The sequence below is a fragment of the Phasianus colchicus genome, chromosome 7, assembly GCF_987193195.1.
Source record: "Phasianus colchicus chromosome 7, bPhaCol1.hap1.1, whole genome shotgun sequence".
Taxonomy (NCBI): domain Eukaryota; kingdom Metazoa; phylum Chordata; class Aves; order Galliformes; family Phasianidae; genus Phasianus; species Phasianus colchicus.
Window position 1 is genome coordinate 10,362,475 of NC_143442.1, and position 15,289 is coordinate 10,377,763.

At 44.5% G+C, this 15,289-nt stretch overlaps 1 protein-coding gene across 6 annotated transcripts in view; it reads left to right on the forward strand.

Annotated features, from left to right (window-relative positions):
* The first annotated feature begins 14,627 nt into the window (after positions 1-14,627).
* The window catches only part of SEMA5B (semaphorin 5B), a 248,524-nt gene continuing 247,862 nt past the window's right edge, over positions 14,628-15,289 (forward strand). For all 6 annotated transcript variants that reach the window (XM_031590638.2, XM_090143666.1, XM_090143668.1 and 3 more), the window contains exon 1: positions 14,628-14,868. The gene's annotated coding sequence lies outside the window, so the exon portion shown is untranslated. The remainder of the gene's footprint in view (positions 14,869-15,289) is intronic.

Here is a 15,289-nt window from a genome sequence, read left to right on the forward strand (position 1 = left end):
TTTTCTTGTGTTTATGGTCTTTCTCTTATCATAATAGCTACACATGAATTTACTGGACAATTTTACTACAGTATCTATTTGCTTTGTAATGGAATTTTGACAGATGTATTTGTGAACATAAATATCAGATTTGTTCATCCCCATTACTAATAGCACAAAGTGTTCAAACTGAGACGATCTAAAATCCCATTTGACCTTTCCCTTTGGATGAGTTGCCGAATTCTTGCGCTTTTCCAAGCATGTGAGGAAAACAACTTCCTTCCTTTGGAGTTATTTTATGTTTTGTGTAGTAAGCAATGCGGAGGAAATAAAAGTTCTTTGTTTACAAATAACAGAGTCCCATCCAAGTGTTAACAACTGTTATTATTAATTATTTACATTGTGATGGCTCTGCAGAGACATCATCCAGAGCAGAGCTCTATTATGGTAGCTCTATGCAAGCACAGATGAAAAAGATTATTGTTGCTATTCCTTATGGCATGTACACTCTGTTGCCCAAGGTAACAGTGATTTGTTTATAAAAGGCAGCAAAAGGGCCTGGATTAATCCAAACAAAAAGCCTAATTGTACTACTAAAACCATTTGTGATAAGAAAGAAGGAAACAAAACTAGAAAAGAATGTGCTAGATTAACCTCCCATCTGTTTACTGTTAAAATAATAGAGGGATCAGCTATTCCACACTTCAGAAGGGCCATTAAACAAAAAGACTGAAGAGGAATCAAGACAGTCATGAAAGGCAATATGCTAAGGGGAGTGAGGCCTTTTTTTTTTTATGGCTGCTTCCTACAACATCTCCCCTGTGCTAAAATACACCACTGCCCTACCAGCATTTTCACTCTCCTGAGCACAAAAGAGCAGACCGGAATGGAGAAGAAGTCCCAATTAACTCATTACTCATTACTTTCACCAGCTTTATTTATAACCTGGGCAAGCACTGAGCTCCCCTTGCTGCTCTTCCTTCCGGATCTTTTTCTTTTCCATCTGTTTCTTTTCTATCTTTTTAACTTTTCTTTTGTAAGTGTTTCTCTCAGTTGGCCAAGATCACAGACCCTGTTGCTATGACTTTAAATAGATGGAACTCAATGCACTCAAAATCCCAAATCCTATTTAACCTTTCAGTACTGGTCATGGACACACTTTTGATTCATTTATCTCATCAAATTTAATATAATGCGAATGGGGGAGCTTACAGTCTAGAAGCATTATATTAATCTAACATTATAAAAAAGATATTCTAATTTTGGACCCAGAGCTACTTGAAAGCATTTCAGTTATTGTTAAAATCAGCATCAGTAGGTGTTAGATCCCCCTGAGGATCTCAGTTTCAGAGACTGATGCAGGAAGCCTGTGGCATATCAGGATACCAAAGTCTGTAAAACTACAGGCCAGCATACTAATTACTGGATCACTTTCTTTTCTCCTATCCTATTGCTGTTTCCAGAAGATTTGATTCATTATCGTTGCTTCATTTTCAGTAGTACGCCAGTTTCCTGGGCAGCCAACACAACATACTGGGTTCCTCTGAATTCTCCAGAAGCAACAGCCCCCCACAACCCTTCTCCCTTGCAGTGCTTATTTAAAGCACGGATTTGTATGTCGGGAGAGCAGCCAGGCATGGTTTTTCTCTTTGCTCTCTAAATGATACTTAACCTACTGTTCCAGAATCTAGAGAAGATGGTTTGCTCCTCTGGACTTTTTCTGAGAAAAAATTGTTTCCTTTCCCTCTAAGAGGGTCTTTTCCATTAAGCTTTAGGAGAAGCAGTCTCTGCTAGAATGCATGATTGTGGTCATAAATGCATCTCAGCACTGCAACTCACGTATGAGAATTAGAGGGAGCAGCCCTTGTCATTTAATCTGATCCACAGGAGACTGAGAAAGAGAAGCAGGCAGTATCAGTGCCTGCTCCATTTGTCAAAAGCAAATCTGACATTAAAAAAAAAAATAAAAAATAGTAGGGATCTATTCTGCGCAATGGAGAACTGAGCTTTTGACAGAACTGTTTTAATTAAAAATGTTTCTGCTTGATGGTATTTGTTTTCTGCAGAAAATTGAAGCTGAAACAGTAATCATAACGCTAGCTATTGCAATGTTGTAACAATGCTGAGGTCTTCCAAACCATGCTGCCATTGCTTTACACTCCTCTTCCTCTGGGTCCTTTGTGGCCGAGTTGCTGCCCTGACACACAAATTCCCTGTACAAACCAAGGGAAGGAGAAGTGCACGTTGATCTATTTACTTGTGATGGGAATCCAACCCATAATGCAGAATATGGCTTTGCTACATCTGCACTACAGTTCCCAGGAAGCAGCGCAGCTAAGTTTGGGAACCAAAATATTTTCCTTTTTCACTGCTATTTTAGGCTATTCTACCTTCCAAAGACACCTCAACTGCCAATCTTCCAAGTAGTTCTAACCAAGAATCTTCAAGGAGAGAATGAAGTGACAGAAGGGGGACCTAGTTAAGGACAGAAAGGAAACCTAGACTTCCAACGTTTGCATGCCATCATCTTCTAATGAGTTTATTTTCTATTATGTGAGGCACTTAGGCAGATTCTTAAAAAAAAAAGAAAGAAAAAAAAGAAAAGGGTGTTAATAATGATCAATCTACATTTACTCTGCACATAACAGCAGAGGTTATGATGCATGGCATAATTGCGGTGCACTGAATGTTTCCCTTTTATGGCTGCAGAGGATGCAATAGGCTGTTACTCACTTCTAGGTAAGGGAGCTCTTCCTTCAGTTTAGGTGTCAGGAATCTGTGCTTCTGCTGCTGAGATTTTCAGTCTTGATTGTGACTGGCAGCTGTAGACAGCTACATTTAATTATTATACAATCAACACTGGTTTGTCACATTCTCCTTTCGAAACGACTCCAGTGTACCTGACAACAATACTATATCAGACAAACCAAAGATGTTCATGGAAAGGAAGGAGTCTTCCCGAACACTTTTCATTCGAGGAAGGATTTATGACACGCTTTATGTGGCCATATTTCTTTGTTTCATTTCTCTTTCCCCAAAACATCACAAAGAAATAGAAAAGACTCAAGGTTAGACCTGGCATCATTCCCACACCAGTCTCTCCCTTAGTCAATGATTAATTATTTATCTGTTCTCCTGAGAAAGAAAATCGACACGCAAACAAAACCAGGATGTATTATGTGTATTTACAAGCAAGGGAAACACGGCAAAGATAAAGGAAAGAATTGTAAATTTGAAATATTCTTGCAGATAAGATACTAAGGATAAAGTGAAATTTCATGAATGTATTCAAGTACATTGGCCCAAATCCGTGCCAGCTATTAATCCACAGCTCACAGAAGGGTTTGTTTTGTTGTTACTTATAAACAGAACAAAACCCAATTCCAGGGCAGTTACAGTGAGCAGACAGCCTCCACACAGAGCACCGTGTACTGGATTAGACTGAGAAAAACACATTGAGTCAGATAGCTGCCACCAGAGAGAAAGGATGAGTTTGTAGCAACAACCTGAGCACACAGCTGAGGAGGGACCGACTGTGAAAATAATCTCCTCTCCCTGCTTCCATAAGGAAAATAAGCCTAGTCTTACCTTTTTTTTTTTTTTTTTTTTTTTCATCATGAACACCTTCAGGGAAGACGTGTTGTGCCATCATTCAAGAATGTAAAGATTTAGGGTTTGTTCAGTGATGTGACAGTGAGGCTGTCCAGATTTGGCATAATTTTCAACAGTTTTCAAAGATACTTTAAGCAGTGTTGTCCAGGAAAAAAAACTGAGTCTATCAAGAGTATAACCTGAGAGAAAAAAGTATACACACCGAATTATGGCACTGTCCTCTTAAGTCACCATCAGTGAGAATACTAATCTTAATAGATTGCTGAGTTGATAATATATGACAATTCCCATACACTGCTGAGACCAGTCACGAAAAACAGCAGTGCATGAAGGTCGCGTGGTTTCAGTTTTACAAGAGCTACAGCAATGGAGCTGCTGAGTAGTGCGAGCGTATCTGACCTGAGCATCTTTCAATCAGTGAGGTTCCATCTTTCAGAAAAGAGGAGCAGCTGACGTAAATGTTATTACTTCCATGAATTAATTAAGGTTTCTTGCTCTTTTGTCTGCCACATACCCTTTCACTCTTTTTCTCTCCTGCCCTCTCTTTTAATCTTGCTTGCATAGAAGACAGGAATCCTCCATCACTTCAGCATTCACTTGTACATATGAACCCAGCCCAGTGCTAGACCTTTCTGATGACATGAAAAATCACCTCAGAATGTGCAAGAGCGCAGCAAACAACCAGCAGGGAATGGAATCCCATGACAATTTTAGGCAAAATTCATACAAGCGTTACAGTATGCGAACATGGTAAGAAAGATGCCAACTGTACCAGTCAGCCCGAAGTCTTCCCAGCCTAAACAGCAAAATGTGGTTCCTCAGAGTATTTGTGACCTCAAGGAGTTCCTGGGGAGCTTGAGGAGAAGGTTGCCATAGTTGTGTCATGCTTTCCCTCTAAGCACACATCTGTGTGAAAGATAGTAAAGATACAACCTGGTAACACCTTTCTAACTAGCACAATGCCCAAATGCTTAGGAGATACTGACATCGCTGTGCCTGCCACTGAAATGCAGCCATTTCAGGGCTGCAAAGCAGCAACTGCTGCACAGTCCACTACCGAACAGCCTGAACTTTGCTTGTGAATACTACTATCTCCTGCTGAAATCACACAGCATGTGTAACCAGTAATGTGTGGACTCAGTGATTTTCACACAGCTTCCTGCCACGATCTGTGCCTCAGACCTTTCCTGGATTCTCTTTGCCCTTGCAGTGTCCCAAGTCTTTTCTCACTATTTTTCCAACATGCACCGTGGCTGCCAGAAAATTTATTGAGCAAAATTAGACTGACACTGCAAAACAATGGGAAACCGAGCTTCCTTCATCTGCTTTACTGCACCCCATCATTCAGCTTTCTCTCACCAGAATGTTGGGACTCACACTCATTACTGTGCACACTTACTCTCTCACACACATAGACTTCTCTTCAGGTCACTCTGCATACTGCTGCTTTGCATTTCTTTGTTGCCCTTTTGTTTGCTTACGGCTGGCTTCACCACAGAGATATACCTGACACAGAAAGACATCAAAGAAGGATGCTTATTTTACAGTCTAGCTGCTTCTAAACAAGCAAACAAACAAATAAAAAAGGCATTTGGAAATTTTAAATGAATCTCGTCCTGAGCTCCTAGCTGCAGCAAGACATCACAGCTCCGAAGCTGACAGGTGTTTGGATGCTGTGGCAGCAGTGGCTTTGTGGGTTATGGCTCAAGAATTGCTGTGTTTGCAGGCAGCAGAATTGGTGACCTGGGAAGCAAGCTGCTGATTGCTTGAAGTCCATGAGAAGATCTTGTCTGGCTTCTTCTCGTATTAAGAAGATTTAGTGCCAGATTATGGGTAAAAATCTGGATTAAAGTGAACCTGAATTTTTGTGAAATGAGGACCTTCTGCTGCACTTTATAGGTAACTGTCAAAGAATGTGATTATTCAGCCTGGCTTTCAAGCACTCCCAAAAACGGAGACCTGAATGCAAATTCTATCATTGTTATTCAGGCTCATCATCTGAGCACCTTTGAATAACTCTAAGTGGCTATAATGCAAGATGTGCAGTGAGGTAGAGGATGTGTGTTTCAGCACTGATCACTGTAGCTTTATGAACTCTCGGTGTCATCATTTGTATCAGCATGGCACCAATCACCAAGGCTTGTTTTGAATCCTACAGTGAAAAATTATTGGTATTTAGGCTGCACAGTCTTTTCCTTTGTTATGTCAGGTGCAAATGACGGTTTGAAGTGAGTACTACTGCTTTAGCTCAGCATCTCATGTTTGTTTACCTGATGCAGTGTTTTTTGGAGGCAAAGAGTGAGAGCTCTTGAGTCAGAGCTTATAACTGCATCAACAGGGAAACTACAAACAGTAAAGGATAAAGTTCCTGAGGGAGGTGCAGCGGGGGGATGCAGGGCTATTGGAAAAGGGCCAGATGAGGGTCATGAAGGCAATCAGAGGGCTGGAGCATCTCTCCTACAAAGGCACGTTGAGGGAATTGGGCTTCTTTCTTTTGGAGATAAGAAGGTTGTGTGGACACGTCACTGTGGCTTTCCATTACTTGAGGGGAGCTTACAGACTGGAGGGGGGACTAACTTGCTGTGTGGTCTGCTAGTGACAGGGCAAGGGAGAATGGTCTTAAACTAAAAGGGGAAGGTTAGGTTAGAAGTGAGGAAGAAATTCTTCACTCAGAGAGCAGTGTGGCACTGGCACAGGCTGCCCAGAGAGGCTGTGGGTGCTCCATCCCTGGAGGCATTCGAGGACAGGCTGGATGTGGCCTTGAGCAGCTTGATCTGGTGCCTGACTTAGTGGTTATCAACTCTGCTTATGAAAGAGGTGTTGGAACTAAATGGTCTTTAAAGTCCCCTCCACCCTCAGCCATTCCATGATTCTATGACAGGCATTTATATCTTAGTCTGGCTGCTCGTATATTGGTTTCAATCAGATTGTTCAGTGGTTGTTGCATTTCAAACCAAGCCTCTTAAAGGACCAAATACATTTATTCATGAGAATGAATGCTTTTAGCCCACACTGACACTAGAGAAACCGGTGGCTAACTTCTCTATTTAATCAGGCTGAGGCAGACAGACATTTAATATTGGAGTTCTCATTTTTTTACTCCCTGTGGAAAAATCAAAACTGTCTGTGGGTGATGTATAGTGATATTCAAGTAAAAGTGCCCCAAGTCATCAGTGCATTTAAGCACATGCTTAAATTTAAGCAAGTGCTTGAATACCACTGCTGTTCCTTGAACTTAAATGGGACTTGGTTCAAGGATGAATTGATATTTATGTTCCTTGAACACCTGAGATAGGCTTGCTCATGATTTTTTTGCTTTGCTGGATCAGGGTTTATAACTCCACAAGTTGATTTCTATACTAGTCTAGTATTTCAAGTGCATATACAAAAATAAACCTAATCTTCTTCCAATATTCCACCTCTCTGATCTCATGACATCCAGAACACAAACCACTGATCTTTTCAGTGATCTGACTTACAAATGTTGTTTTAGAAGGCACCAGCAGCGAATCACACCTTCAGCTGGAATACCTACATTACTGCATCTCTGTTGCATGTGACTAGTTTGGAAAATGAAGTTAAACTTGTACAAGAAAAGTAATTTAATACATGATTTAGAACTTTAACCACCTTACTACAAATTAATTTGCATGCCTGCAGACCTTTACTTGTATAAGCAACTCAATATGATTTGACGAGGAAGGAATTATTAGTGAGATTTGGCCTGCCAACTGTAGAAATGATTGTACTGTAGATCAGTGATAATATTTACATGAAATGTGGCACTTCCATTCAGTTTTTCTGACTTTTTTTTTCTGTAGCATTGCTGAATTTTTCATCTCTGAGGACAAATAGAAGAGAATCAAACTTCTCTTGCATCAATCTGAGTATAATATATAGTCAAATAATTGATCACACTTGTTCTGGTTACCTACTAAAAGATATCACTGCTGAGATCTAGATAGGTCACTACTCTAAAAAAACAATTCTGTTGATCTCTAACAAACAAGAGTTTCAAACAACTTTATGACTGATGGATGAGTTGCAATGCTTAGTATTTTATAGAACTGGATCTTACATTGTAGATTCACAAAAATATTAGATTGGAAAAAAGATCTAGAGGCCTCTAGTCCAAGCTCCCATTCAAAGCAGGGCTAGGTGCAAAATCAGATTGGGCTGCTAAGGACCTTGCTGAGTTTTAATAATGAACAAAGGCGGAGATTGAACAATCCTGAAATCAGTGATGTGTTAGTCCCACTGATATGGTTTTCTTCTGGATTTCCAAACAGTATTTCCCTCGTTGCAGCTTGTTGTTGCTTCTTGTCCTTTTGCTGTGCATATCTGAGAAAAGTTAGGCTTTATCTTCCTGTAGGATTATGATAGTAACTATACACCCTGTTGTCCTTCTCCAGGCTAACCAAACCCAGCGGCCCCAGCTTCATAATGTACAGCAGGTGCTCCAGTCTTCTAATTGGCTCCTCTGGAGACTTTCCAGTTTGTCAGTAGCTCTTAATCTACAGGCCCTGGGGTCCAGTGGGGTCACTTGCTCAGCCTGAAGTGTTGCACGGGCTGTTTCTGACTTTATTGCATGTTTTTTTTTGCATTTGCCTTTGTTGAACTTGACATGGTTCTGTCTAACCCACTCCTCCAGTTGATTGGTGTCATTCTGAATGGAAACTCTGCCCTTCATTGTACCATTCCTCTGGTCTGGGGGTCACTTGATGGGGGTGCACTGAGCCTTAGCATCCACAGCCATATGGTGTAACAGTAGGATAACATATTGACTTAGTCAGCAAGAGATAATTTTCTGCTTTTCTGGCAGTAATAAAATTCCTAATGATTGTTGACCAGAATTCATGGAATACGTCTGGCTGCTAGACTAGGCTGAATATACAACACAAGTTGCAGTACATGTTACGGTAGTCAGAAAAATAAGTAGTAATAGTGTTGGTTACACATATTTATATTTAAAGGCATTTCTGATGGATAACTTTGAATTGAGAAGAAATATAAGATGGAAAATCAGTAATATATAAATAGCTATGTAGAGAAAGTGGTTGCAATTATCTGAGAAGAGGGATTATATTGGCATACTGATAAAGCTCAATACCTCACCCTGCCTGCTCCAGCCACCCTGATCTGCACTGTGTGTCTTCAGAATTCACTGTGCAGCTCCTGTCTGCTTTGCTGTCATGCCTTACGTCTGAGATGCCACTATGTGTTGTGATGGTCATACTGAAGGAAGAATGTGATGTTTTGCAGAAGAAGTGATAGGGTTTCTACCTGCTGAAAATGCAAAGCAGAAAGCCTCTCAGTGCACTAGCCCACTCTGCTGCAATCATTTTTCTTTATTGACATCCCTGGCTGTGCCTGTGAAGGGAAGCAGACAATCTCAGCTAGGAAGCAGTGCAGAAGACAGCCTCATGTGATGGCGTTCTTAGCTTTCTGCTAATGTAATGCCTGTGGTATCCCACAATCTCTTTGCTGAGGCACTGCAACAAAAAGGTGGCTATCTTTTCCAACCTCTTTAAATTAGAGCACTGCAGCCACACGCTGCAGTAACATCCAGCCCAACCTCCTCCTACCAGTGACAAAATAACAATGAATATTCATATTGCACATATTACCAGTTACTAGGTCCAAGATTCCCATTCACCACAGGACTGCTTCCACCACTGCTCCATTCATGTAGAAAGAAAGAAGCCACCTCACCTCCATGAATTGGGTGGTGAAGATATCAGAGAGGGCACTCAGTGGGAGACCCCCCATATCTCTCTGTAGTTCACAAGAAGGTTTCACTAATGTGGGGCCTTCTGGTGCCTTGCCATGTCATGAAGGGGTACGTTCAGACCATGGACCAGAGCTACAACATGCAAACCTGAACAGCACAGGCAGAGCTGTTGAGTTTAGAGTTTCATCTCAGGTTTATTGTTGAGAGATGTCTGAACCCATGAAGTTGCACTTACCTGCCTAAGAATTTGAAATTACAGAACCCTATGGGTCTGTCTGTGTGAATTCCAGTGGGCCCACTTCTTCAGAAAGGAAAGTCTTTGTTATTTGGTCACAATCACCACAGGTGAAGACAGAATGCAACTCCTTTCCTAAGCTCTCATTTAAAAAACTGTCTGAAAATCTACAAAACTACAAGACTTGAATTTTTAACTAACTGCCCTCTGCCTAAAAAAAAAAAAAAAAAAATTCACTTTCAGAAACAGTTGATATGTTGAATGAGAAGAATTAAAAGTTCTGTTTTTTCAAAAAATAGGATTTCTTGCTCCTGACCTTTTAGTTTCAACAGCCCTGCAGCCAACATGGGTGAGATTTTAAAGTCAATTGGTTTTGAATATCACACACTGAGTAGGTACAGTATGGATTTTAGTTAAGTTCATTAAAAGCACACAGGTATGGAAGGACACTGTATTAATGGAGTGCTCTGAGCACCTTAAGTTTTCAGAATGGCTTTCCAGATCATGAGTTTCAAATACTACAGGAGAATTACAATCTGCTGAATGGAAAGTCAGTTCTACCAGTATGTTCATATTGCCAATACATTGAGAGCTGTATTTGCCAAACCTGACACTGAAAATTTCTCTCTCAAGACATTGCTCATTACATAAACAAGTAAAGGAAGGGAAACTAATACCTTTAAAGCCTACTCATATTAAGATCCAGATTTTTCAGTAGAGAGCCTCTCGTAGGGTGCAGCGGTTTGTTGTATAAGTGCTCTTCTGTAAAGCTTGTTAACACAGCTGTTTAAATGAAAATTGGGATATAGCAAAATCCTTCAAAGGTGGTAATGGAGAATGATGAGTATTTAGCTCATAATAAAGCTGAATTACCTAATGTTGGGTATGAAGGCAGTGGGTACGCTGGGAGAAGTCCTGAATTCACTTTCTATTCAAATCCAGACCTTGTATGGAGTGTTCAGTAAGACATCTTATGTTCCAAACAACACCTCTCCAAATTAAGGCATAATTGTAATTGCAATGGTTCTATACTCCCCAAGAAAAAAAAAAATCCCATTTGTATTTACCACAGAAGTTTTCAGTCCCTTAGATAACATATCTTGGAACACAATAACAGTGCACAGCAGCAGGCTTCACACTTCCAGTCTCAAGGCAGAAGTAACTTCTAATAAGCACAGCTTGTGGCCTCAGGCTTTGAATTACAGGAAGTTACAGTTTCTGATGTAGTATCATACCTCTTAACAGCATTGTTTAAAACTAATTCTTCACTGTTCCTTTTATTTGCCAACAAATAGGTGACTGCTAGGCACTGTATATCCTACCACAACGTGGTTGCTCACTGGGCAGTGACAAGAGCCTCAGGTTAACAATTCCCTCCCTTCTGCTGTATCATGTAGTTAGCTCAACCTTTATGTTTCATCAGTCTTGTTCTGCAGACAGGGACCTTTCTGCCTTCATGAGCCTCAGTGGGAATACTCAGGCCTGTGTCTGTTAACTGTGATGACATTTACTGACCTTGCCATGTCAAGAGACAGGAAAATTGGCAATTAACAGGACCTGTCTTCAGGGGGAGAAACAAATGTATATCACTTGTCTGTAGGCAGCACAGGCTTCAGATGTAGTTCTCTGAAAATAAAGCAGTTGTCCCAATTTAAGCTCATTTCATTTCTCCCCAAAGAAGTGAAATACAGTCACTGTGGCGATAGTGTCAAGTCATCCCTCTGTATTATTCCATTTGTTCCATCACAGCCTATTCTCTCCAGGGAGCTCATTTGTATTCTCTTGCTTTCAGGTCATCTGACTCTCCCTTCGTGTCACGGATTTAACTTTGCCTTCTCTTTAGTATAAATTAAAATGTTACCGTTGCCATCAGCCTGAGGCCGGAAACCACAACTGTGACTACTGAGCAACCTATTTTAAATTCCAGCACAAAAAGCCCTGTGCCTAAATATTTTATGGCTAAAGGCCATTGGGCTTCAGATCTGGATCTAAATATTCAGGATGATGCTTACTATCAGTAGCGTAGCCTGCCATTTCTTTGGAGTGTTTGCTGATATTGTATTTAGAAGTGTGTTTTTTTCCCTTTTGAGAAAACACCGAGAAGGGCAGTCTGGGCTGCACTTCAATCAGTCACTGGCATCAGCATAAAGTTGTAAAGGACATTTTGCTGCATGTTTAGAACGCTTTCCCCATGGAAACCCTTCTTCTCCCCTAGCAGCACTACGGGGAATTAAGAACTCACAGCCGGTTATTGAAGTGGATACCTGAACATACGTACTCTCCATTTAAGCATCATTTTAAAAGGTCGCCACTGACATATGTTCCTTCCCCTTCCCTCGCTCCATGTGAGACGCTCTGGCCATCTGCAGCAAAACTGCTTTTCTAATTGTGCTGCTCCCTCTGCAGAACAGCGGTCCTGAGCTCGGGCGGGGGCGGATGCTGTCGTCTCGTCACCCGAGTCGATGCTGTGCTCCAGATCTCCCCCTGAACGCAGTAACGCTTATCTGCACGACCAGAGCAGCTCGGTCCGAGCAGGTCTGTGCAGCCGCTGCTGCCAGAACAGATTGATTGATTTTTTTTTTTTCTTTGTGCAAATGCAGATAGCACAGCCTGCTCCGGCCACAGCCGCAGCTCGGAGTATTGCTGTGGATGACCCGGCTCATAGAAAGGCTGGGACTGCTGTATCCCTGCCCTACAGATCTCCATCCCAGCTGCTCACGCTCAGCAGTGCCTCATCGCTCCCGCCCGCATCGCCGCACCGGGAGGCAGCAGCAGCACCTAGCGGTACCAGCAAGCAGCACCGAGCGGCACCAGCACTCCCTGCCGCCGCTCTGCTTCGCAGCTGGGAAACAGTTTCATACACACCGCTCCTCGGGCAATCCCCTCATTTTTCTATCTTTTTCGAAGCATCTGAACGGCACTGCTTTGCGTCGCGAGCCTTTTGCTAAAGGGAGCTGAGTGATTTCCTTGTTTGGCCAGAGATTTCAGGGAGGTCCCCCTGTGTGTTGGAGTTATGATATAGGGACACGAGCGGCCCAAGGAATTGCTACAGCATTTCAATTCAGGTTGGATGTCAGGAAAAATTTATTCTCCAGAAGAGTGGTGATGCACTGGAATGGGCTGCCTGGGGACGTGGTGGAGGCACCATCCCTGGGGGTGCACGAGAAAGGCTTAGATGTTGTACTAAGGGATGTGGTTTAGTGGGGAAATACTGGTTGGTGGATGGTTGGACTGTATGATGTGGGATGATCCAGCTCTGGTGATTCTGAGATTCTAGGATTTCTTTATAACTTAACCTTAGAGTGGGACTCTGAGCAATGCATGCCTGTGGAGCTGTGATTCAGCATGCTGCTCTATCCCCGAAGCCTTGGGAACCAAACTGCCTTCTCTACAGCACAGCTGAGAAACAAAGCCAGCAGTGCCCCACCACAGCTTGCCCCACTACAGATCTGTGTTGTGTCCTGCTCCCAACACCCAGCCTGCCTGACATCGGCATTTAACATTTAAGTTATTAAACTGAATGATATCATCCTGCTGATTGGGAAAACGGAGGGACTTGAAAGTTATTACCATTCACATGGTGATTAATACAGTACCCCAAGAAGATGCTGTGACAACAAATTAGGGTTTTTCTGTAGGCCTCCAGAAGAGGTGGGGATGCAAAAAGAGTGGTAAATGAGACGCTGCTGTGCACAGAGCAATTTGCTCTGCAGCTCCCAGCCCTGCTTTACCCAAAGCTTATCCCAGAGCAGGAGTTCTGAGCAGAACATGCAGCCACGTCACGTTTTGTTTGTTCTCATTGCCTGCCCTCAACTTTCCAGTGTCAGTTTTAAAGTGGAAATCAGATTGCAAACGCTATACATATAAATAATGTATTGACTATTTCATGGGAGCTGTACCAAAAAGGTGTTACCGCCTGAAAGGATGTAGTGATACAGTTGCCTGATTAAGGGAGAACTGAGAAATTAAGAATAGGCAAGTAATTATGTTTTGTGTAACGATCATCTCTATGCTGTTACTTCTCTGAGACGTGAATTGTGAAACACCCAGTGCTGCTGCAATTGGCAGTCTCAGGATTGATAAGCCACCGTACAATGTCACTGTTTTTATATAGCTATAACAGACTGTCAACATCAATGACTGGATCAGTTCACAGGAGGAAAAAAAAAAACCGACAAAACAATCCCAGCCTCATTATATACGTGCACATCCATATGCAGTGGTATCAGTGCGGGCCATTCTACCGGAGGATCCAGCAGATAAATAACCGAGGCTCTTATCTCGCAGTTTTTAAATGTCGCTAACACAGCCCGGCTGTATTTTTATCCTCTTACCGCCAGGCTGCCTGTGCATCGCCACACATCCCGCTTAGCTGTCAGCTCCCCGCCGCCGGCTTAAAGGAGCGGAGCGGCACCGCGGAGCCCCAGCAGCCCCCGGCCCCCCGAGGGACCCCTCCATACCCATGTGCTCTGCAACCTGCGGCTTGCCGCCCACCGGCTGCGCTCCTGCGGGGCAAAACTTCTCTGCTCATACACCCGCCCTCCTCCTCCGGCTGCACTTCGGTCCTTTTCGCCCTTCCACTGAGCACGGAGGTGCTGGCGGAGCGCCGGGGCTCGCTTCGGGGTCCGCTCGGCGCGGCGGTGACCGCACTCTGTGCTCGCCTCGGTGCCCCCCGCTCCCATCCCGGCCCCGGCTCGGTTCTTCCCGCAGGGTGGGCTCTCCGTACGACCACCGTTCCGCCGCCGGCTCTCCCCTCGCTCTCGGTGGAGCCTCTCCCCGCCTTCCCCACGCAGTCAATCCCCGGCACTGCCTCCCCCCGCACCCTAGAGGCAGGGGCCCGGAGATCGAGCTCCGCGGGCCGCCCTCCCCCCACACCCTCCCGGTCCGGCTGCGAGCTGCGGGGAGGGCGATCCGCCCGCGAAGAAATGCCCTGTTGAACTTTGAATACATTAGTTGACATCAGTGCGAGTTGGGGCTGCCAGCCCCTAGCTCCCTCCTCCTTCCCTACCTCCTCCTCCTCCTCCTCCGTCTCCTCCTCCTCCTCCCCCCCTCCCGGTCTCCGATGGAAAGAGTTGAAGCCGCGCCGATAGGAGCCGCCGGGAAGAGGCAGCGGAGCGCAGGGCAGGACTTGGGTCCCAACTCCGGCCGCGCCGCGGGGACGCTGCCCGCAGCCGCTCGCATGGCCCGGGGCAGCGCACCCTAAGCGCCGGGCTGGGGCGAGCCGCCGCTCCGCTCCGCTCCCCGCTCTCCTCCCGCTGCAGCCGGAGCGCGATGCGCCCGTGAGCCCCGCACCGGAGCCTCCGGAGAGCCCGTAAGCGCATCGCGACGGAGGGGCCGGGGAGGGCGGCGGGGAGGGGGCGGCGCGAACTTGGAGGCTCGGCGGGAAGCCCCCCCTGCGGCCCGGGGTGCAGAGGGGTCGGGGCGCCCCGTGGGGCGCCGTTCTCCTGCCCCGTCCTTCTGCCCCAGGAGTGGGCAGTCGGTGCGCTCCGGGCGCTGCTGGTGCGGTCCGGGCGGGCAGGCTGCGGAGGGAACGAGCCGGGAGGCGGCGGAGGTGATTTCTTCGTTCTTTCTCTCCTCCTCACCTTCCAGCTCTCCCGTAACCCGCCGAGCGGGGCTGAGGCGAGAGGGAAGCCGAAGAGCTTAGACACAGGGATAGTAATGCTTGTTGTGTTCGTTTTTCTTTATTTTTTCCTTTTTTTTTTTTTTTTCTTTCCCGGATGGTAATTTGTCTT